The sequence below is a fragment of the Peromyscus leucopus genome, chromosome 6 (genome assembly GCF_004664715.2).
Source record: "Peromyscus leucopus breed LL Stock chromosome 6, UCI_PerLeu_2.1, whole genome shotgun sequence".
Lineage (NCBI taxonomy): Eukaryota > Metazoa > Chordata > Mammalia > Rodentia > Cricetidae > Peromyscus > Peromyscus leucopus.
In genome coordinates this window covers 103,742,522-103,767,620 of record NC_051068.1, presented here as the reverse complement: position 1 = coordinate 103,767,620, position 25,099 = coordinate 103,742,522, and positions in this window count along the sequence as shown.

Below are 25,099 nucleotides of genomic sequence, written 5' to 3'. Positions count from 1 at the left end.
AAAAGCCAGGCAGTGGTGCTGCACGCCTTTAATCCCAACACTCCAGGTGGATCTCTGTGAGTTCGAGGCCAGCCTGGGCTACAGAGCGAGATCCAGGACAAGCACCAAAATTACACAGAGAAACCCTGTCTCAAAAAACAAAACAAAACAAAATTTAAAAAAACGTGTGTGTGTGTGTGTGTGTGTGTGTGTGTGTGTGTGTGTGTGTCTGTTCATGCATACTGCTTCCTCTTTGGGGGTTTGGGGACACAGCTAGCCAAAAGCCTGGCAGTGAGGACACCTGCAAATTTCCAGAAAGTCTCCTATTTTGGGGGTGGGAGGTAGGGCTGTTGATGTGCAAAATGGAGGAAGAGCTTCTCCCACAGGGTCTCTGGGGAGAAATGAAGGGCGGCTCAGTGGCAGTCTCTCCTTCCATCATGCATTTCCACCAACATACTTGCATTGAGCACTTCTTTCATGTAGTACACAGAACAGGGGGACGTTAAGGTAGACCAGATATCCTGACAGTAGAAATTTTATTCAAATTGGAAAATTATAAGTAGGTATTTCCCCAGGTTGGATTTGGACATGGACATGAAGATTGTTCCTTTTCTGTTTATTCAAGTTTCTAGATTCTTATTTCTCAGCTCCTCCCTTACAATCCCTTTCATTTGCAGGCTCAGTCATCACCAAAGCCTGGATTGTGATGGTGAGCAGCTTTGGTACCTTCGGCTGACCAGGTAGAATGGGTGACTTAATCTCGTTGCCATTGGCTACATTTGGAGCAAAACTGTTCAGCCTTAGCTTTCCCTGGACATCCTCCCCGTGACTTCTACCCTAACCTCTCTGGACATTTAAATTTTATCCATTGTTTTTTTTCAAAAATCTCCATGTGTCTGCAAAGATCACTAACTAACCTTGAGGGGACTAGTTGCATAGTAAGTTAATTTTTTCAATCAAACAAACACTCAACCCAAGCAGAACTGATCCAAACAATGAAGGGAATTTCCCCCGTAGGTAAGCTGTGATATTATGAACAGCAGCAGTTGATGATTCGTGCTCCGCTAGCCTTTGGAAAATTACTTGTATTTCTGTGTGCCTCAGTCTCCTCATCTATAATATAGCATACAATAGGCTTAGAGTAGTTTTGACGATTAAATGAATTGTAAAACCCTGTGTACATGCCTCATAGAAAATGTTCTATAGGGCAGGCAAGATGGGCCACGAGATAAAGGTTCTTAGTGTACATGCCTGGTGAACTGAGTTTGATCCCTGGAACCCACAGGTAGGAGAGAACTGACTCCTGAGAGCTCTTCTCTGACTTCCACACACGTACTGTGCCACATGCACACCTGAAACCTCACACACACATCTCTCTCTCACACACAATAATAGTAATAATAAATAAGTTTATTTATTTATTTGCTGTGCATAGGCTTTTGCTTGCATGTATGTCTATGCATCAAACGCATGCCTAGTGCCCTTGGAGGCCAGAAGGGAGCATCAGATCCCCTGGGACTGAAGTTACAGTTGGTTGTAAGGCACCATGTGGGTGTTGGGAATCACACCCTGGTCCTCTGGAAAAGCAGACAGTGCTCTTAACTGCTGAGCCATCACTCCATGTTTTTCTAATGTTTTTCTTTAAGCGTTAATAAAAAATTATCTATAAAGGTAGCTTCTGTCATGCTTTTGTCCCTAGTTGACCTGTGGCGATTCTCGGTTCAATGGGAGCAGAACCCACAGGTTTGGGTTCTGGAATAACAGCGGAAGAGATGTAGAAATACTTTTCTAACCTTCCAGCTCATGCTGGCACTGTACTCAGCAGACAATTCAAGTTTGAGCCTAGAGCAGTGGTGTCTCAACCTTCCTAATTCTGTGACCCTTTAATACAGTTCCTCATGTTGTGGTGATGGCTAACCATAAAATTATTTTCATTGCTACTTCATAACTCTAATTTTGCTACTGTTATGAATTGTAATGTAGACACCTGTGTTTTCTGATGGTCTTAGGTGACCCCTGTGAAAGGGTCGTTCAACCCCAAAGGGGTCTTGACCCACGGGTTGAGAAGCACTCCCCTTAGAGGGTTTGTTTCCCAAGTCCGTTATGATAGTTTGCAGTTTGAAATAAAATACAGTCCATTGTGACCCTGAGTGCAAAGTGAAGATTGTTACCACTGCACACTGAACTCCGCACTGAACCCATCAGGCAGCAGCTTGGGCAAAGGAGATAGGCAAGCTCACTTCACTTGCCACTGAGCACTGACTGGGCGGGGACCCTTACCCACCTTTGAACGCCAGGCTTTGAACTGTTGCCTAAGACATTAACACCTTTTCTTCAAGAAGACTGCTTAACTTGACTGTTACCCTCAGGGAAGTCTACTTGCCAAAATTCCAACAGTAATTCTGGGCTGAGATCGTGGGGGTAAATTAGTATTGGATTTCTGGGCAATTTGCCCTAAATGCTAATGTAGAAAACGCACCTGGATTAGGACATTTTTCTTCTGATTCATGGATTCTTGTCCTAATTAAATCTTACTAACAAGGAGAAAACTGCTGACTTTCTTTTTCTGAAAATAAGTCCATAATGTAGTGCTGTCCGGATCATAGCTTCAGAGTGGGGACATGGTGACATCCACCTATCTGTCCCTCATGGCCCTGAAGATGTGGGCATGACACAAACCCTTTACTGTAGAGAGGATGTGTCCTGGAGTTGAAGGTTCATCTTGGGTTCAAAACCTCCTTCTGCCACTTATTCACTCATGGTGGCTTTGTGGGTGAACGTGAACTCCTCAGGGAAGAGTCTCTCTTCTAAAAGTGGAAATGTCATGTTGTGGAATATTACTTTAACTATGTAAAGATGCGTGACATTTGTTTATGTTGCAGAATCTTACTTTAACCATGTAAATATGTGTTGCATTTGTTTGTGCTGCATTTGTGTAACTATGTAAAGACGTGTTACATTTGTTTCACTTTGCCTGCCTAAGGCAAACCTGATGGTCTACTAAAAAGCTGAATGGCCAATAACTAGGCAGGAGAGGCAGGCAGAGAGAGTAAGTGGGAGGAGGAATCTAGGCTGGAGAAAGAAGAGAGAATGAGGGAGCCAGCCAGACATGGAGGAAGCAGGAAAGTAGGACACACAGAAGGAAAGAAAGGTAAAAAGCCCCGAGGCAAATGCATGTGAAGAGAAGGTTAAAATAAGAGTTAGTGGGACAGACATAAACTAATGCCAAGCATGCATAATTAATAATAAGTCTCCGTGTCATGATTTGGGGACTGGTGGTCCAAGACAGCCTGCTACAACGTCACTGTCACTTTCCAGGTAAGCCCTGAAGGACATAGTGTAGGTAAAGTACCTGACGCATCTTCCTGTGGTGATTGTATGTGATGGAATCTTGGGTTTTTGCTCAGTTCTCAGGACCCTCCAGGACTCTTGAGAAGCTTGTTTAGTAGCACCTATTTTACAAACTTAAAAACCACTCTGCTGCCGGGCGGTGGTGGCGCACGCCTTTAATCCCAGCACTCGGAAGGCAGAGCCAGGCGGATCTCTGTGAGTTCGAGGCAGCTGGTCTCAAAGCGAGTTCAGAAAGCGCAAAGCTACACAGAGAAACCCTGTCTCGAAAAAAAAAAAAAAAAAAAAAAAAAAACGCTCTGCTGACTCCCCATGGAGACCTTAACTTGGGGATGTAGGGATGTGGGGTGGCTTGGGAGAGAGGGCTGGAGGGTGGAAGGAGGGAGGAGAGGGGAATCTGTGGGTGGTCTGTAGAGTGAGTAGAAAATTTCTTAATAAAGAAAAAAGAAAAAAAAGCCCACTATTGCCATTAGAAAGTAATTTCTTCTTCTAACCTCTTTTTTGAATTTTGTAGACAAATCCCATTCACCGCTTTGTGACTCATCTAAAAACAAACAAGCAAACAAAACTCAGCAGTCAGGGTTGTCACTGGTTGAATTTGAAATGTCCCCTGAGGCTCGAGTGTTAAAAGCTTTGGGGGAGTGATCAGATCATGATTAAGCCTTCTTAATCAGAGGGCTCTGACCTCACCCGTGGTTAACATTGATGGGAGTCATAATTTGATGGCATTGGGAGAGGGAGAACAATTAGGAGATGGGACGCAGCTGGAGGAAGTAAGGTTTGTAAGTTACCTCTGAAGGGTGCTGCGTGTGCTGTGTCCTGTCACGTGCTCTCCACCGTGCCTCTCTCGACCACAACGGTCTAGCTCTCCACAGCCCAGAAACAACAGAACCAAGAGGCCTTGGGCTGAACTCTTAGAAACGGACCCCAGATCTTTCCTGCTCTACGTTGTGTTTCTCGGGCATTTTGTCACAACGATGAAAAATGACTAACACATTGTATCTTTGATAAAAGTTAGCCACGATTCATCTAGTAGAGCACATCATTTTAAAACATTTTATGAGATAATTAAATTGTTGTTATAAAAGTTAATTTTTCTTTTAGAGCAATATTTTACTTCACATTTTTTTAAAAGTGTGTAACCCAAGACTCAAGAAAGAAAAGTCAGGTTACTACTTACCAAGAAAGATAATCAGATTAGAATCTGACTTTGTTTTTTTTTTTTTTTTTTTCTCCGTGACAAGCAGTATTAAGAAATGATAGATTTTAAGGAAAAAAGTACCATGACTCCAGAATTCCCTTCACAACCAAATTAACATACTACTGTGGACACAGAAACCACACTGCCTATAGATTTTCTTCTTTTAAAACATTACTGAAGGAAGTATTCCAAATGAAAAATAAATCAGAGTAAAAGATTCAAGGAGGAAACCAAAATATACAGAACTAAATAGTGAATATAAAACTTACAATAGCTGATGAATAATTATAAAGTTTAATGCAAATTTTTGGATCAGTAGAGACAAAGTATAAAACCCAGTCGTCTGTATGTAACAAACTCATTTTAGCTCAGTGAGTCCTCAGAGGAAGGAAGTTAAAATTCGACTGAAGATGGCATCTAGGTGGTTGTGTGGAAATAGGATCCAGATTCTGCATAGTTTTTGACCAAAATATAAAATCTAGTTCCATGTGTTAAAGTAAAAACAGATAAAAACTAATAACGGGCTGGAGCTGACTGGGTGGGTAAAAGCACTTCCAAGCCTGACGACGACTTGAGCTTAATCCCGGGCACCTAAATGGCAGGAGAGAATTGATTCTGCAAATTATCCTCTGACTTTTACAAGCACAGTAGGGGATGTGCTCTCTCTCTCTCTCTCTCTCTCTCTCTCTCTCTCTCTCTCTCTCTCTCTCTCTCTCTCTCTCTCTCTCTCTCTCTCACACACACACACACACACACACATGTAAAAATATTTGAACTACAGACACACAGCTAGTAAAACAGAAAGCAATGAGTTAATATAACAAACTGAAAACACCAGGCAGGAGTGAGCATAACTAAGCCGGCAGTGAGCACATCGGTGGCTGGAGAAACATGGAAACACGAACGGCTGGCTTTTCCCTTACACAGCCCAGCGGTACACCAGGGACGACTGTGACGTGGCTGTGTGAGCGGAAACAACCTCGTGCCTCCCCAAGTCACTTTGGGTCAGTAACAAACTGTTTCACCCTCGCTGCTTGGGGCTTTTCTGGATCCTCCCAGATGCTCTGGGTAGAAGCACACCCAGAGGGTCGGACTGGTTTCCCTGTCCTTACCCGACGCTTGGTGTCACAAGCTGAGTGTCCGGTCCAGTGGTTCTACCCCAAAGTATCCACGGCCACAGAAGTCTCTACATCTGTAGTGCAATGGAGGCACACTGCTTGGCTCTTGAGCATCCTTGTAACATTTTCATACCCGACTTCCTTTACTTTCTTATGTCCCTTTTTCCCCCAACTTTTGTTTCTATTGTTACTATTGTTTCTTCAACTTTGGGCTCAAGTATGGTCCCCTAGAAGATGCCACCACCTTAGCACACTTTGCAGATCTCAGCTAGTCCCGAGTTGAGACATGAATCCCAGTGCTGGATCCTGACTTGCTTTCGGGTCTGACTTCACCTTCCGAGGACCTCTAATTAGAAGGTCGGTTTGCACTGTTTGTAGGCCTGGCCTAGAGTCAGGCATGCTGTGAGTACTTCTAGATCATTTGGGCAGGGGTCTAGTGATCAGGGAACACTTCTTCAGAGAAAGAAGTGAAGTGGGACAGGAGACAGAAGACACAAAGATGGAGCCGACTGAAGAGATCGAGATCCGGGCAGGAGTGGATGCCCATCTTCCTCTCAGGCACCTGTTATTTCAGTGAAAGAGAAGATTAGGCCACCTGCTGAGAACCAGGGAATCGGCACCGAGCTGGCAGGACCCTTGAGGAAAGTGGTTAAGGGTTTGAAACAGCTGGTATGGAGAACGGAAATGGAGTCGATGAGAAACACTTGAGGGCCCAGCTGAGGATGGAGCTCATAAATTTATAATGGAGCTCAGCAGCATGAATATGCAATTTTCTCCAGAAAGGCTTAGCAGTCCCGAGCTATAAATAGGAAAAATAGTGTTAATTATTGTTTATTCTTGCTGACTGGATGGCAGGCCCATGCTATATGCTTAACTCGTTTGATCGCTATCCTCACAAGCCTTGGGTGAAGGTGTCCTTATTGCTGTCACATGGAAGGTTACCAAAGTCAGTCACCATAACCCCACACAGCTGGCAGGTGGCAGAAACAGTCACAAGTCACAGACTGTCTCCAGAGGCCAGTCTCTGGAGTCCAGAGTTTGGAACCTTGCCATTCCTATGTGTCATCTGCTGGGCCTGTTGGGTTGACTCAAGGTAGGCAGGGATGGTCACCAAGAAGGCGATGAAGGGACCCAGGGGCCAGAAGGAGGTTCCTTGTGGGCATTTTGTTAGAGTGCTTAGCTGTGGGCTCTGTGGAAATTCTCTGAACACAGGCATGTTTGGAGACATCCAAATGACAAGGGACTGAAGATATCTGTGATATTGGGGAACAGGCTTGTGAAGGGCGAAGGAGCAAGAGAGACAGAGACAGAAATATGTGCTTAATGAACTGGCAGTGGCTGTCCAGTAAAGCTGGAATGTGCTAATGGGAAAGGACACAAACAAAGCAGAGAACGGGTTGTAGAACCACGAGGTCCTTCTGTGTCGCCTTTCTAAAGTTTACAGTTGGCATATGTTGGTGAATAAAAGTAACCACAAAGAGAAACAAAATATCCCGAGACTGGTGTGTGTGTGTGTGTGTGTGTGTGTGTGTGTGTGTGTGTGTGTGTGTGTGTATGCGTGCATGCGTATGGATGCAGGGGTTTGAAGGCCAGAGGTAGGTCCTGGATATCTTCCACTCTAGCTCTTTATCTTTTGGGACAAGATCTCTCACTGATTCTGGTGACCACCAGTTGGCAGGACTGGCTGGGCAACAATCTCTGGGCATTCCATCTCTGCCCTCTTCCTCCCCAAGTACTTGGGCTACAGACATGCGCAGTCACGTCAAGCTTTAGAAAGCAGGTTCTGGTGATCTGACTTCCAGTCCTTGTGTTCACAGGGCAGGTTCTGGTGATCTGACCTCCAGACCCCCAGGTTCTGGTGACCTCCAGTCCCTGAGTTCACAGGGCAGGTTCTGGTGATCTGACCTCCAGACCCCGAGTTCACAGGGCAGGTTCTGGTGATCTGACCTCCAGTCCTCATGTTCACAGGGCAGGTTCTGGTGATCTGACCTCCAGACCTCATGTTCACAGGGCAGGTTCTGGTGATCTGACCTCCAGTCCCATGTCACAGGCAGTTCTGGTATCTGACTGCAGTCCTCATGTTCACAGGGCAGGTTCTGGTGATCTGACCTCCAGACCCCATGCTCACACGGCAGACCTTTTATTGATTGACCCCCGCTTCTCAGAGCACCCACTTTTTTTCTTTAACTGAGACGTGGTCTCACTATGTTGCCAGCCTATTCCTTAACTCCTGGCCTGAGGGACCCTTCTGTCCTAGGCCCTGGAGTAGCTGTGGTGATAGCTGTGCTCACGACACCTAGCTGGGACTTTTGAGCTGTGCGATTTGTGAATGTGATGGTTAGTGTTGATTATTGACCTGACAGGAGCACCTGGAATTACCTGGGAGCCAAGTCTTCAGCATACCTGTGAGGGGAGATTGTTTAGACTAGATTAGCCTCTGGATGTGCCTGTGAGGAGTCATCTAGATTAAGTTAATTGATGGGAGTGGGGAAACCCACCCTACAAGTAGAATGTGGGGGGCCTGCCCCCATTTTTTCCCCCAGGGTTCTCCAGCAGGGAGAAATGAGGACTATGTAGATAGAACTATAGAGGAGTGAGACACAGAGACAGAAACACAGGATAGCCTCAGGAGGGCCTGGGTCAAAACCCACCAGCCCCTTCTGTCTCTACTAAAGGGCTTTTAAAGGAATGCCAGGGGGTGGAGCAAAAGACCTCCCCCCAGCACAGCCAAGTGCAGACCATCCCAGACACTGGTGACCATGCCTGTGATCTAGCCATCCCCTAATGCAGCCCTGCTGGGTAAATCTCACTAGGAAACCTTTGTGGGCTCCCACAGTAGAAGGCACCATTCCCTAGGCTGGTGCCCTGGACCGCATAAAAAGGAGAAAAAGGGATGGGTGCCGGAAACCATCTCTCTTTTTGACTGCAGAAACAATGTGACCAACTACTTGGAGGTCCCGCCATCTTGATTTCCCCACCGTGATGAGACTATTGTACCCTACTTTAAGTTGCTTTTATCAGGAAATCTTATCACAGCAGCAGGAAAAGTAAGACAGTGAGCAATATTGCCATTTTGTAATAGCACTCAACCCATAATTCACTAGAAGGTTGTCATCTAAGAAAACAATGCGCTCCTTTGAAGTGAGTATTTGCTTCTGCAGGGCAGATTTATACTGAAATATCTGGGAGACCTTCTGATTTCAAGAGAAAGCAAAATCCAGTGAAAGTTAAGTTATTGTTATCCTGGCCAAGAGGAACCATCAGAATATTCAGGAACGACATGGTCTGTTGTTCATATGTGGAAACAGGATGGGTGCTCTGTGATTTGTGTGTGTTACCTCAGGGACCTAGGCTCAGTCAACATTTTCTTCTACGCTTTGAAACCTTGAATTGAGGCATGAAGTCTCATTTACACTAAGTCATGATTATTCTTCACCACTGGACTATAAAACAGAACCCTGATTCATGATTCGGTTCATTGTTTCTCCTGCTGACGTTTGTTAGATACAGCATGCGTGTGTGCCAAGTGATGAGAGATGAAACAGCATGATGTAATCAAGTGTGTTTGAAAGAGTGAAGCCTTCAGGGTATTGGTAAACACACAGTTAAACAGAGACTTCTGTGCTTTATGGTTTTGTCAAAATCAAAGGAAATGTATTTGCTTTGGAACAAATAATTGTGGGAAATTTCTATAGCGTCCCTGTGGCTTGTTTCTCGTTGTAACTAGAACTCCCTTTGGTGTGTGAGTGACACTGCATAAATATGCAGTGCTGGACAAAGGATGAGATGCATTACAGCCTTAATTATGGGATGGAGGCATTTTACCCCTGGCCTTGTACTTTGTTTGCCAGGAAACAGCTATAGAAGGTGCATTAGTATTCCAGTTAACAGAATTGGGGTTCCTAATAGAAACCACTCCTGATGAAACTCACGAGGAGCATCATTTCCTAATTCTGCGTTCTCCAGTCAGTACCATGAAAAGTGACCTCCACGTCTCCTTCTTACCTCATTTCCTCCTAGCAGAGGAGGTGACTGCTCCAAACTTGTCCTCTGATTCGTATTTCCTAGGTGTGTGCAAGCAACATTCAGACCCTTTTCCTGCTTAACTATGAAAATGAGTACTTATTAGTATGAGATCCTTCTAATGAAGAATGTGCCCTATGAGGCACACTCTGTGGGATACAATCTATGAACTAAGAATTGCACATTTTCACGTCCAAACAGTACCTTCCCTCCAAATAATTACATATCAAAACTTTTTTTTTATTTGTTTAAAGTAATAGAAAAATCCCTCACAATGTAGATGGCTTCAGATGTCACTGGCCATAACATGAAGTCGAATTGTAAATGACAGAATCAGCAATGTCCTAAGTTGCCCAAGACACAGGGCTATGGGCAAGGAGGCCACGCCCACAGTTTCTGAAGGTGCAGCTGATTCTTCCACTGTGATTGAGAGCTGTTATACTAATTAGGAAGACTTCCACATTGTGAAACTAGAAAGCTGGGGTTAGTTGATGACATTCAGACTGATATATCAAGGCAGAAGTAATGATACACTTTGCAAGGCAAGATTGCATTCTAAGAGAGTGCTTGCAGAATGGTAGGGAAAGTGAGTCACAGTAGAGACAGACAGAAGCAACAACCTGTCTAATCTCAAACTCACAAACCACAAAATGTATACTGAACTTTATTCTTCTCCATTTGGATTGCATTCTGGTCTTTGGTGACAGTGAAGCTGAGGATCATAAAAACAAAATTATATTTTCCTTCTAGATGTGTTTTCCTTTTATTTTTTGAACTAAAAAATTCTGAATTAAAAAAAAAATTAGTTAATTCAAAACTGGTCCTGGGACTACTTCAATAAATGCAAGAATGATAACTGAGCCACAGGGTCTGATATCGTTCATTTCACACAGAACAGGAAAAAATATTCTATTATAAGTAAAGACAATCCTGTAAAGCACCGCACATGCCATTCTGCTAAAGCAAAACAAACCAACGAAAACCTAGAGCATTTTAAAGAAGAGGAAAACACACCACATGATTTATAATTTACATCCTGTGTTTGTAACTCTTCCAGAAAAACAATTAAGAGCATTTCCCCCTTCAGCACACCACCGTGAGAACTGGGTGGTATTTCATTCTTGTGAGAAGTTTACTGACAAGGCCTAACCGTTCTACTTGAACCTTGGTTTCAAGTAGTTCTTCTCGTGTCCTGTGATTTCCTGGTGCTGAAGTACTGTTGTTGGAGCCACAGGCCAAGGCCGCGCTGCACAGGGTTACATCAAGACATGGAAATCAGCAAGGGGAGGTCTCTTTCAGCAATCTGCAGTGAAAGGCACAGAGGAGAGTGAGAACACCTGGAGGACCCCCCCCACACACACCGTGGTCAAAGGAGTTCTTTCTAGACCAAAAAGAGGGGTGTGTGGCTATAGGCTAATGAGATGACCCCTTCTGGAGGGAGACAGGAGAGTCACATGGGCTGGCTCAACTAGAGTGAGATGACTAAAACCAAGTCCCATGGAATGTGCTTAACTTGGAGAGCAGGGAACCATTTTCTGTACCTGGAAAGATGAGACATGGCTGAAAATTTGAAAAGGAATGGGGGACGTTGAGAGAATTATCCCAGACCTTCGGCAGAGATGAAGTGGTGACCATATTTGAGGAAAGCGAATCATTTGAAATTGTGTCACGGTTTGGATGAGAAATGTACCGCCTTAGGTTCCTGTATTCGAACACTTGGTCCCCAGCTGGCGGCACTGTTTAGGGAGGTTATGGAAGCTTTAGGGGCAAAGCCTTGGTGGAAGAAATACATCATGGGTGGTAGGCTTTAAAGGTCCACAGCTTTGTCTCACTTCATTTTCTCTCTGCTTCTGTGTGTGGACAAAATGTCATCAGCCAGCTTCCTGCTCCTGTTACCATGCCATAGCTTCCCTGCCCTGATTGATCCCAGCCCCCCCCCCCGAAACCGTAAGCCAATAAACTCCCTTTTCTTTTTTCTTTTCTTTTTTTTTTTTTTTTAGATTTATTTTTTATTTGTATACAGTGTTCTGTCTGCAGGCCAGATCTCATTATAGATGTTGTGAGCCCATGTGGTTGCTGGAATTGAACTCAGGACCTCTGGAAGAACAGCCAGTGCTCTTAACCGCTGAGCCATCTCTCCAGCCCCTAAACTCCCTTTTCTTTAAATTGCTTTTGCTCACCGTATTTTATCACAGCAATAGAAGAGCAGGCGACACAAACTGGCTTTGTAGGAAATGGGTAAGGATCGCTGAAGGAAAGACCACTGCCTAAGAAAGCCAGCTGAGACTGGATTTCAGAGTTTTGTAAACAACGTTCCAAGTCTGCAGTAGCAGTCAGTACTTTGGGAGGAGGAAACTTGAGGGAGAATATGGATGAAGGCCCAGGTTAGGATTCTTAAGATATGTAAGAATGGGTATCATAGGCTAGTAAAATCAGTGGCATTAAACATCATACACAGGCCTACCAAGGACCCATGAGGAGTGAGAATGGGAACTGTTTTAGGAACTGAAAGAAAATCATGGCAGAAAGACAGTTTAGTAGGGGTTGGAGGTTATCATGAAAGAGATAGTCTAGTTACAATAACTGTTGTTTGGGGTTTTTATTTGTTTGCTTTTGTGACATCGGCTTAACTATGTAGTTCTGACTACCTTGGAACTCACTCTGTAGACCAGTCTGATCCTGAACTCATAGAGACCCACCTGCCTCTGTCTCCTGAGTGCTGGGATTAAAGGTGTGCGCCACCATGCCTGGTCCCATTATAGATAACTTGATATATATTCAGAACTGTTTGTGGGCCAGGGGATGGGGAGTTGAGATAACTGAAAACATGTGAGTTATGTATCTCAGAAGAGTTAACAAACAATGACGTTCCTATACTTGTTTCCTCGGTAACACTAATTATATTATTGATTTATTATTGGCCCATCTTTCCACCAGACTACTAGTTCCTCTGGAATTAAATAAGACCTTATTCTCCCTTATATCCCTAGCACTGGGGTACAGGGTTTCATGTACCTGTTAGTGTAGCATCTCTATTAAATACACAAATAAGAACAGCATTTGAAGTATCTGGGAAGTTGAGATCACTTAAAAACAAGCTGAGACACAGAAGCAACAGAGACGGAGAAAAGGCCTTTCTCCGAGGTAGGTAGATGATGGACATGTCAGGAGAACTCCCTCAGTTTGTACCTGGAATTTACTCACCTCCTGTGACTATTGAGAGACTGTAAGGAAGTTCAGGTGACTGAAGACATTTGGGATGTGGATCTTAGAAGGGCAAGCATATGAAAACTGAGGTCTCTTTGCTAGGAACACACTGGTTGTAGCCAGAAAGGAATGCAAAGGAAACGGTATCTTCAGGGGTAAGCTGCTACAGAGGAGAAAGGATAAAGAGGGTGTGTGTTTTTCTTGTCATTGCAGAGCCAGGGAGATTTGTTTTGTGGGGAGGGATGGGATGGAGTAAAGTGGTATTGGGTGATGTCAGAGCGTGAACATTTCCATGCAGCTCCATCTTTCAGTAAAGATGAGGACGGAGAGCGAGGGGTAACCAGAGGCTAGGATTGCTGTTGTTGAAATAACAATAGGGAGCTGTGTCAGTGACATCACAGCAGGGAGGTGTGGCAGCAGCCAGTGAGTGTGGTGGTTAGAGCAGAAGCTGGGCGCTCACATCTTGAACTGCCAGCACAAAGCAGAGAGAGAGACAGAACTGCAAGGAGAGAGAGGCTTTGCTCTCAGAGCTCACCCCACGGCACACATATTTCCTTCAGCAAGGTCATGCCTCTACGCCTCCCCGAACAGCACCATCCGCTGGGGTGGTTCACATCCATGAGCTTACGGGGACATTCTCATTTAAACCACCACAGTGGTACTGACTGAGTTCTCACTGTGCATGAGTCTATGCACTGAGCACTTTCCATGAGTTTCCCTGTGAGTCACACAGCGGGACTGTATATATCGATATGACAACGTAGATAGATAGATAGATAGATAGATAGATAGATAGATAGATAGATAGATAGAGAACTGATAATATATAGATAAAATATATCATTTCTATTTTTAAGAGGACAAAGCCACTCCCTTACTGTTGGCCAGGCCTAGCATTCAGACTTTGCTACGGGCCACAAAAATATGAAGTAGGAATTCAGCTGGCTATGGCAAAGCTATTATCTGGAAAAGTCAAGGATTCTTCCAGAGGAAGGCAAGGCTCAAGGAGTATCGGTGCTATTCGGCTTTTTACTGTGTCGGCTGTTTTCTGTTATGAACTTCATGTGTGCTGTCATAGCTTTCCCAGTTGATTCTTTTTCCTAAGAACTTCTAGACAGTGTGGATTGACCACTCCTTGGGCATATACAATTAAGGTATTCGGATAACAGTCACACAGGCAAGGCTTCCTGCTCCCAGGCTTTTTGTTTCTTTCTTTTTAGCATTAGCATCGGATGTCTGCCTTCTGCAACTGTCTCCTTTAGCAAGCATTCAAGGCCAGGGCCAGCTCTGAACAAAAGCATTTTATCTGAGATACCTATCAAACATCCAAGACAAATGGCAGATGGTATAAGCTTTCCAGACGACCTGCTAGTCTCCTGAATTAAGGTAAATATCCATACGGAGACACCATCTAGGCCAGGCAGACATTAGGTACATAGCTTTGTTTCTTGTGCAAATTAAGCTCAGACCCCACCTTTCTCTCACAGCCCAAGTGGCACCTCTAGAATCCCCCTCAAACAATTTACTCAGAACAAAAAGGGTTTTTACATACCAGTTGCATTCAAGCTATGATGCAGGTTACCTAGCAACCGACCGAGTACACTTGCCCTGCCTGACCAGAGAGGGGCAGAGCCAGAGGATTGTGGATGGTTGGATGGAGAGGGTTCACAGAAAGAGGAAGGATGGAGAGAGGAACAAAGACAAAGATGAGGACGAGATGGAAAGAACTTAGAACTATAAGAGGACAGGAGGAGAAGGGACAGAGAGGAACTAAGTGTGAGACTAGAACTGAAGCTGTGTAGACAGAATTTTGTCTTAGAAGAAAAAAGTGAATGGACTAAAGAGCTCGGTGTGTTTAGATTTATTCCCTCAGATTAGTGCTTGCTGCTGGTAGCATCCCTCCTGGAAGCCTGGGAAAAGACTATTAGAGTCTGGACCCCAATTTGTCTTCGATAAGACATCCAGGACCTGTCCCCATACTCATTATACACCCGGTCTCCCAGAGAAAGCCTCACGTTCAAAGTAGCACTGCTTTTTCTCGGGAGTGCCCCGTGTCCATCCAAGAGCAAATGGTCTAAGAACTCAGGAGACTTCAGGCTGTATGCTTCTTCACTAGTCAGGAGGACACTCAAGTCTCTTCAGCATGCCACACTGAATCACAGCCTAGAAAGTACCTCAGAGACAGCAAAAATCACAGCACATGCAGGTTATGAACCTACATACTTTCCCTTCTTTTTTTAATTAAGAAAAAAATTTTCATTCTTTTTACACACCAATCAAGATGCCCCTCTTCCCTCCAGCTGCTCCCCCAGCCTCCCCCTCCCAACCTACCCACATTTTCCTTTATTAAGAAAAGCCTAGATGATTCTGGAAAAAAAAAATTAGCTTTGATGATGAAAATGAGCCTGTTTAATAACAGATTGAAAAGGACAAGGTCATTGATTAACTTTCTCTCTGTGTGTATGTATGTATAGATATGTGTGAGTGTGTATGTGTGAGTATGTGTGTGGGTGAATATGTATGCATATGGATGAGTGTGTATGCATATATATGAGTATGTGTGCATATGTGTGTGAATGTGTGTATGCATATGTATGTATGTGTATATGCATGCGTATGAGTATGTGTATATATGTATGAGTATGTGTGTGAATGTGTATGCATATGTATGTGTGTATATGCATATGTGTGAGTGTGTAAGTATCCATGGCTGGGTGTACATACCACCTTCTAAGAGCAGAACACCCAATGCTTGTCTGTAGAGGCACATTGTTTTGACAGCCAGTAAGGCCGAACTAATGTTGCCCTGTGGTCACCAAACCTTAGGAATACAGACAACGTAACTTCTTAAATTTAAGTCCTGCCCCATGCATGACTCAGGATGGGGTGGACTATGCTCATTGCAGAGAGGTCTGAGCAAAGGCAAGTGCTTACAGATTAGTATGACACAGACTCATTCCCAGCTCTGTCTGGAGGCAGCCAGGCAGTGCTGACCAGGTAGGAGAGAACAGGGACTCTAACAGAGCATCAGGAGCTTGAAAGCCTGAAAATTAGGACCAAGAAGTTACCAGACTGTCAGGAAACAGGGCACATGCAGTCATAGCACATGCAGTCATAGCGCATGAGTCAGAGTGCATGCAGTTGGAGCACATGCAGTAGGAACACATGAGTTGGAGGACATGCAGTCGGAGCGCATGAGTCGGAGCGCATGAATCGGGGCACATACAGTGGGCCATAAACTTGACTTGAATCTCTGTTATGACAAGCACACAGAGAGTCTTACTTCTACAGTGATGAAGGTGCATTCTCCAGTTTAATCCTGACGTAGCTGAGGAAGTTTGTCCTGAAAGGAGATTGATAGTCACCTAGAGGAGAAGTGTTTTTCACCACTAAAGGAGGAACAGGAGTAGCTGACAGGAAAGTCATCCAAAGCTATGTTCAAGAACCTCAAGAGGGGCCTGGAGAGATGGCTCAGCAGTTAAGAGCACTGACTGCTCTTCCAGAGGACCCGGGTTCAATTCCCAGCACCCACATGGAAACTCACAGCTGTCTGTAGCTCCGGTTCCAGGGAATCTGACACCCATGGCAAAACACCAATGCACATTAAAAAAAAAAAAAAAAAAAGAACCTCAAGAGGACAGACGTGTGGATAGTGACTTAGAAAGCTGTGACCTTCTAGACTAAAACACTTTGCAATTCCACTTGGAAAACACACTTTCCTGAACATGTAACCCTGACCACGTGTGCACATGGTGGTCCCATAACTTCACTGTTGGGTATGTGCCCTGTGAGCCTGTGTCTACCGGAAGACACACACAGGCGTCTATAGCTGGTTTATTCAAAGTAGCCCACTGAGAACAACCCAGGAGACGCTGATCATGTTGTTTGCATACAACAGGATGCTGCACAGCAGTTAAAAAGCGCAAGCTAGTGACACACACACACACAGTGCATCCAAGTGAACCGTTAAGTAAAATCCGTCAGACTTCCAGAAACCAGTGCACGGGGAAGCGCTCATTCGGCCGGGTGCTTCACTTGCGCCACAGCCCTCCCTCTTGCTTGCTCCCTCTTTGCTGTTGGAGGTGCTCTTGACAACAGCCTGTGGGAAAAGTAACACTGTGATTTCCCCAGCAAGGCTTCCAAGGCCGCTGCGCTCTCCCTCATGGCACATGGATTCCATGTGAGGAAGCCCAGGCTGCTCAGCTGGAGACACCGAGCTTGCTAAGAGCTCCGAGAAAGCACCAGCCACTTCTCTAGCCCTGTCAGATCTCATAGCACCGAAGTTCCCAGACAGCCGCAGACCTACAAGTGACCCGAGGTCAAGCTATGGAACAGCCAGGCTGAACCCGGGACATATTCTAACCCAGAGAACTGTGAGCCAATAAAAATGGTGGCTGCTGTGAGCCACCAAGCTTATGACTGTTACATATTAAAGATAACTTCAAGGCTGTATTTTATTTACATAAAGTTCAAAAGCAGCCTAATCCACACTGATAAAAGTCAGAATAGAAGTCATCTTTAGCTGGTTGAAGACACAGGGAAATCTGGAGATGTCTGTTGAGCTGGTTGATGATCTGCTCAGCTCATTCACTAGAAAATTCATTGTGCTGTGCACTTCAGATTGGTGTGCTGTATTCATACACACACACACACACACACACACACACACACACACACACACACTGCATATGATCCAGATGTGCAGGTGAGTCGTTGAACAGGCATGCAGGGACTGACAGCATCACAATACACCGGAGACGGTCAGCCATGATACTGATGGGGGCCGTTAACTTAAAGCATACTTACTTCCCATCTGCCTTGAGCCAAGCAAATACTCTGCTAGGAGTAAGTAGTTGAAGAAAACGTAATGTGTAAATTATATGTGCTAAGTAAGGCCAATGCAGGTCCAAAGCATGTTATTTCACCACAACCTAACGGGCAACTGAAGACATAAATTACAATTTAAAAGCTGGATTATAAATCCATGGTTTCCGAGAGGCAAACTGAATAAGTTTTGTTTTTGTGGTTCAGATGCATCAACAGACATGAAGAACGGCATATGTTATTCTTTACAGCATGTTATGTATTTATGAGACTTGAAGCCATTGAATTCATTGGCTTCCAAAGCAGAGGGTGCTATAGCTGGGTTTAGATCACATTTTTTATACTTGACATGGTAGCATCAAAAGCAGAGTAGCAAAGCAGTTTCACCTATCCTTTATTAATTACCAAACATAATGTTAAAATGTTTCCAGGAACTATGTTACCACATTCAGCTTCTGTTCAAAATGGAATTGTTCAACGAATTGAGTGATTCCTGAGGACAAAGCTGAGCCAGGGCAGAGTGTGAGCTAGATGGGTGGGTTCATCAAAGTCTTCATAAGTGTATACACACACACACACACACACACACACACACACACACACGACACGAGCCGATGTCGTCAACATTGTCTGAGTTCTTGAATCTGGCCAGGTCAGCATAAACTTACTTCTTCTATCATTTATTTGTTTTTCTGATAGTTTGTGTCTGGCTTTTTATTCAGTTGGAAGAGCTCTGGCTGGGTGAGTGGACGTGGCTGCCCCTCCGTCCTGTGTCTCCTTGAACTGCCAGGGAAAGCCTTACCTGGCTGCACCTGTCTAGGCGCACAATTACCTAGGTAACGTCTCTGGTCCAGGCACCTGTATGTGGAAGAAGAGGCGTGGTAGGTGACACCACTGGGAAAGATTGGTGGAGTCTGCAGCGTTTTTCTCATTTGAAACTGAGTTCTAGAGGCTGTCTTATCAACACCCAAGTGCTCAGTACAGCAGAGCCGAGGTTGTTCACCATGGAAACAAAACTGCCACACATGTATATGCATGAAACGAGCAGTCAACAACTTTAGCAATTTTCTTCAGCACCCCCTTTTACACCTTCCATTGTGAGCTATACCATATCTGCTTTGCATAAGTTAGACTATGTCATCTACTAAGAATTAGGTTTGATTATTTGGAGTCAGAATAATGAATTATTCTATAGCAGGTCTGAAAATACATATACTGCTTATATTTCAGTTGAAGAAAAACTATGTTAGTCTCTAAGAGTGAGAAGAGACACAAGCTGGGCCCGAACTTCAGAAGAAGTCAAGTCTGTAAGCAGCCAGCATGGCTCTAGGGACAGAGTCAGAGGAAGCGGGGCAGGGACTAGGTGACAAGTCTCCTGCAAGGCTTTAGTTCAGTCAAGAACTTAGCATCTTTGAGGGAAGCAGCTTCAGTACAGGGGGAACTCAGGACTCTGTCATGAGCCTGCATGGGTGTCTTCCTCAACTGCTACCCATCTTATTTTTTGTGACAGAATCAGAAATCTGAATTACTAATTCTAAGTCTCTTCGGATTGCTCAGTTTGTCCAGAGCTGCACGGTACAGGGAGCATCCAAAATGCAGGGAGCATCCAATGTGGGTCCTTAGCAAGATCCAACTTGATATATATATTTTTCATACTGACAACAGGATCTCACTCATCCAAACAAAAGGGCATCCCCCCACAATACTTTTATAAACAGAATTCTTATTAATGAATTTACAAATAGCCATTTCCTGTTTATGGCTATTAAACAAAGTTTACTCATAAATTTTATTTTAATCCTGAATCTAGACACAGCTGGATACAAAATATATACTCGCGTATTTACAGGGCCCCTATGCCCCATGCAGACATGCACGATGCTGGAGAAATATCACATCATTGGCCTTGGATGTAAAAAGATGAATTAGTACATACTGACTAGTACTCTGAATCTTAGTTCATGGAAATGGAGATAGGTTTGATGTTAGGAACACTTGTATTCACTTATGTTTTTTGCAGCTCTGGAAAGACTGAGCAATTTCTGGAATTTCTATGATTAGTAATTCAGATTTCTGACTCTGTCTCAAAATAAGGTAGAGAACAGTTGAGGAAGACACCCAATGTCGGCCTCTGGTCTTTGTAAGTCTGCACACACGCACACACACACACACACACACACACACACACACACACACACACACTAGCCATGCAAAGTAGAGAATTCATAATATAATGAGAATAATCAGTCACTAGAAATAGATCCAGAAATAGCATAATTCAGAAAATTAGTAGCTAAAATATCAAAAGGAGTATCATATATATTCTCCATATGTGCAAAGTAATAAAGGAAAACATGAAAATAACAGGAGTATATACAGAATGCATACAATGACCAAAGCTAATTATCCAGAAATTTTGGAAAAAAATACTTCCAATCAAAACAACTCTAGATGAGGCCAATTGTAGATTAAGAACTGAGGAAAGGATTGGTGAACTTGAAAGCATAGCAATAACAACTCTAAGTAAAACACTGAAATAAAAAAATCATAAAAGTATGAAAATAATATAATTAAACCTGTTGTTTTATTAGCTAATTAAAATATAATAATATTTTATATTAAAATATTATTATAATATTTTATATTAAAAATATAATAATCAGAAAAACCCCACATCTAACATCAGTAAGTCTTAGGAAAGCTTTTTTTTTTTTTTTTTTTTTTTTTTGGTTTTTCGAGACAGGGTTTCTCTGTGTAGCTTTGCGCGTTTTCCTGGAACTCACTTGGTAGCCCAGGTTGGCCTCGAACTCACAGAGATCCGCCTGGCTCTGCCTCCCGAGTGCTGGGATTAAAGGCGTGTGCCACCACCGCCCGGCAGGAAAGCTTTAAGTGATTACATGCATCATCTATTTGTCTGTCTGTCTATACACAGCTGTGGATTGGATATATAGACTTGTGAATGCAGGGAAGGTACTCTATTACGGAGCCATATCCTCAGTCCTTTTCACTTAATTTAACCTTCTTTTTTTTTTTTTGTATGTGTTTTAAGGCAGGGTCTCACTAAGCCTGCCAGCCTGGCTTTTAACTTCCTCTGCAGTACAGCTAGGTGTTGAACTTGTGATCATCCTGTCTCAGCCTCCTGAATAATCAGGCTTATTGGCCTGTGCCACCAGGTCTGGCTAGTGGTCCCACATCTTTAAAAACATTCATGTTGTGCTGCTGGGATCTAATCCAGGACCTTGTGCATGCCAGGCAAGCATTGTCCTAGGAGCTACATTCCCAACCCACAAACATACTTTTCAAGATGCTAGATTTCTAGTTAAAATTTTTTCCAATAACAAAAAGTTCAAGTTCAGGTGAGTGTAATTACAAATCCTACCAAACATTTAAGAGTCAGATGATGCCAAGTCTATCCAAACAGTGTGGCAATTGCTTCACATCTGTCTACCATGCGACCTCGCCATTCTCCCCCAGGAATTTAGTCAAGAGAATAGAGAGGGGATTTCCACACACGGACTGTGTACAAACAGAGAAGTTTTAATTGTCCCAATGGGCTCTTTAGTAGGTAAATAGTTCAGCAAACTGTGGTGTATCCAGAGAGCAGAAGGCTGACAAATGGGATGAGGTACTGATACACAACACAATATGGAACATTTTCCAGGCCATTACACGGAGAAGACTGGAGAATAAGGAGACATTAATGACTCCATCTGTGGAAAGTTCTAGATGGTACAAACCAATACACGATGACAGCAGATAGATGAGTGATTGGAGAGGAGGTGAAGGGCCGACGCAAAGGGACAAGATGACACTCTGGTAATGGAAAGGTCAGTCCTCTTGATTGTGGTGTTGGTTTTAGAAGCATATAGACAGGTCAAAGGTCATCAAGTTCTATGCCTTAAATCGGGCCAGTTTATCGTGTACCTAGGTTTGTGGTGTGGAAGAAAGAAAGGAAAAGGGAAGGGCAGAGGGGGAGAGCACTTGGCTGTGGGTGTGGCTTTGCCATCCATTAGGGACTTACTGCCCCAGACGGACCTGGAACCATTTGTGAGGAGACTGGCGAGAGTCAGTACTACCCACCTTTCCCATTGACTTCAACATGAGATAGATTTTATAGTAAAAGAGCCAACAAAGAAACTAAATAGTTAACTTTGGGTACATTTAAGGCTGAAATTGATGGAAAGGCGACAAAAAAAGCAAACTCACGCTATCGTGGGTGGCTTCTCCTGCTAGCACAGAGATCTGAGATGCCTTGGCTCTCCACACGCACGCATGCACGCACGCACGCACGCACGCACGCACGCACTCACGCACGCACGGAGTCTGTGGAGAGACCTCTTCCCTTTCCTCTCTTGGGTTTTTGCCCCGATGCCCAGGCTTCATTCCCCACTGTCACCCTCAGTTCCAGTCCTGTGATGCTGGCAGATCCAAGGGAACCATTCCCAACAGCGGAGACCAGAGACTGTAAGGACCACGAGGACATTCTTGCCACGCAACTTCTCTCCATCAAAATAAGAAGCATCTGTTTATGGAGGGTTCATTTTCTTTCATGGGTTGGGTTCCCTTCCATCACTCAGCAACCAGAAGGTCGCTTTTGTCTCTTCTGATGTGATTTATAATTATCTCTCATTATTTAAGCAATTACGTCTTTCTCAAGCAAGAGCTGTATATAACTACAATTCATGGGTTAGTGTTCTATGACCAAAGTTGATTAAAATATTATTTTTAAATGGAAAAAAAAGCACAAGACAAAAATAATCTGAATCCTGACTGATACTTTATTTTGGGAAAAATAAGAAAATAATAGAAAGGAAAATAAAATGAGAGGTTTTTGATTTAAGAAATTAAAATGGGGCCGGGCGGTGGTGGCGCACGCCTTTAATCCCAGCACTCGGAAGGCAGAGCCAGGTGGATCTCTGTGAGTTCGAGGCCAGCCTGGGCTACCAAGTGAGCTCCAGGAAAGGCACAAAGCTACACAGAGAAACCCTGTCTCGAAAAACCAAAAAAAAAGAAAAAAAAAAAAAGAAATTAAAATGGTAAGCGTTATGTAAGCACAAAGACCTGAGTTTGGCTTCCTGGCACTGTGTAAAAAAGCTGAACGTAAGAGCAGGTTCTTGGAATCCTAGCCCTTGGAAAGTGGAAACAGGAGGATTCCTAGAACTCATTTGCCAGAGAGACCAGCAAGTCAGTGGGCCGGAAGTTACTGCAGTACTTGAGGGTGATAGCATGGTACCTGGAACAAGCTGTCTCCTCTGCTTTGGGGAGCCCTGGGTTCAACAGAGAGATTCAACGTCAGTTAATAAAATAGAGAATGATAACACAAGATTCTCAGTGTCAGCCTCAGTCCTGTACACTCATGCATACTCATGTGCATGTGCACACACACATACACACACTTGCACCACACACACACACACACACACACACACACACACACACACATGCACATGCCTACACATCTTCAAACACTTGTGTATACACATGTCACACACATTTACATAAAAAAGTGTGGTGAACAATAGAAAAAGAAACCCAACATAGACCTATGACATCCACACAGATACTCACATATAGGTATGCACACATGTACATGCATATACATTGAATACATACACATGAATACAGCTCATACTTACACACAAAAAACATAAGTGATAACTCTTCTTCAAACTGGACTTTTATGTTTGGTTTTGCTACTAGTGTTTTTTGGGGTTCTTTTGCTTCATTTGAAGTAGGAAGATCCACTTTTTTGTTGTTGTTGTAATTTTTCAGGTAAGGGTTTCACTGTGTAGCCCTGGCTGTCCTGGAACTCACTCTGTAGACCAGGCTGGCCTCGAACTCAGAGATCCTCCTGCCTCTGCCTCCTGAGTGCTGGGATTAAAGGCGTGGGCCACCACACCTGGCTTACTAGTGTGTTATTAATCCTGGTTGTAGGGTATAAAACTCCCTTAAACACACACACACACACACACACACACACACACACACACACACACACACACAATTTTTTGAAATCACAGGTTTCTTTGTTAAAGGCAAATGAGCAAATGAACCTTGAATGGGCTGATGTTCTTTCCTGCTTCTTCTACGGTAAGGACCAACCTCTCCTTTCTTAAGGCTTTCCATGCCTTCAGTTAGAACTTGGGCTTCAGAGCTCTGCTTTTTAAATTACTTCTGGCCTCAGTCCCCATCGATAACCATACACACGCCTGTTGCGGCTCCTTGAGAAATCTCGGGACTTTGAATTTGCTGCCTCTAGCTCTAACCTCTCATGACTTGGACATTTCCAGTACAAATTGTGTTTCAACATCTCTTACACCATGTCACCATCACCTCACATTCACCAAGGGCATCGTTTCCTTCCATTTCCGACCATGCGCCTCTTCTTGAAATTTCTAATTATTGCTGCTGCCAAGTTCCAGTAATTCTATTAGGAAATCCTGGGAGAGTTGAGCGTCTGCTCTTCCAGAGGACCCCATGCTCTTCCCAGCACCCACGTATGTCAGAGCCTCACAGCCTGGGACTCCAGCTCCAAAGGAGTTGACTCCCTCTTCTGGCCTCCACAGACGCTGGCACACACATGTGACTCTCTCTCTCTCTCTCTCTCTCTCTCTCTCTCTCTCTTTCTCTCTCTCTCTCTCTCTCTCTCTCTCTCTCTCTCTCTCTCTCTCACACACACACACACACACCATAAATAAAAGTAAGAAAAACAAATGTTTTTGTTAAAAATGGAAGTATTAGTGGCTCTCTTTACTTCCTATATCCAACAATTTTAAAGTAGTATTTCAAATGTATATTCAGAGGAACCTAAACTACTTTCATTCATTTCCATGGCCCCTGGCTTCTCTGTAATTCGGGTTTTAACATTCCCTTATCTGAATAAATTACAGTGGCTTCCTGCTTCTTCTTCCACCGGAACGCTTTCTCTTAGTTATTTTCAGTGAGAGCCAGGGTGCTCTGCTGTGGACTTCACCCTTTCACTCCAATTACATTTCGATGCACTCCTCCGCCGGAGAGAAGTGAAAAATCCACGACACATATGCCTTTACCTGCATTCCATCCTTCCTCGCCGCCCAATGTTTATCCTCTCCTATTTTCCTGACTCCGAGCCATCCTGTACCCACACATACATTTGTTTACATACACACGTGTATATGTTATAAGCTAGGATCCACATACAAGGGAGAACATGCTGTTTTTTGTTCTTTCTGAGATCCTATGACCACCCTTAACACATATTCTGTGTCCATCCTTTGTGGTACAAATTTTTAAATCTTGTATTTCTTTAGAGTTGAATGGTCTTCCATTCCATGTATTATATTTTCATTATCTGATTCATCCGTTGATGAAAAACTAGGTTATTTCCACTTCCTTGCTATAGTGTGTAAAGTGCCAGCAC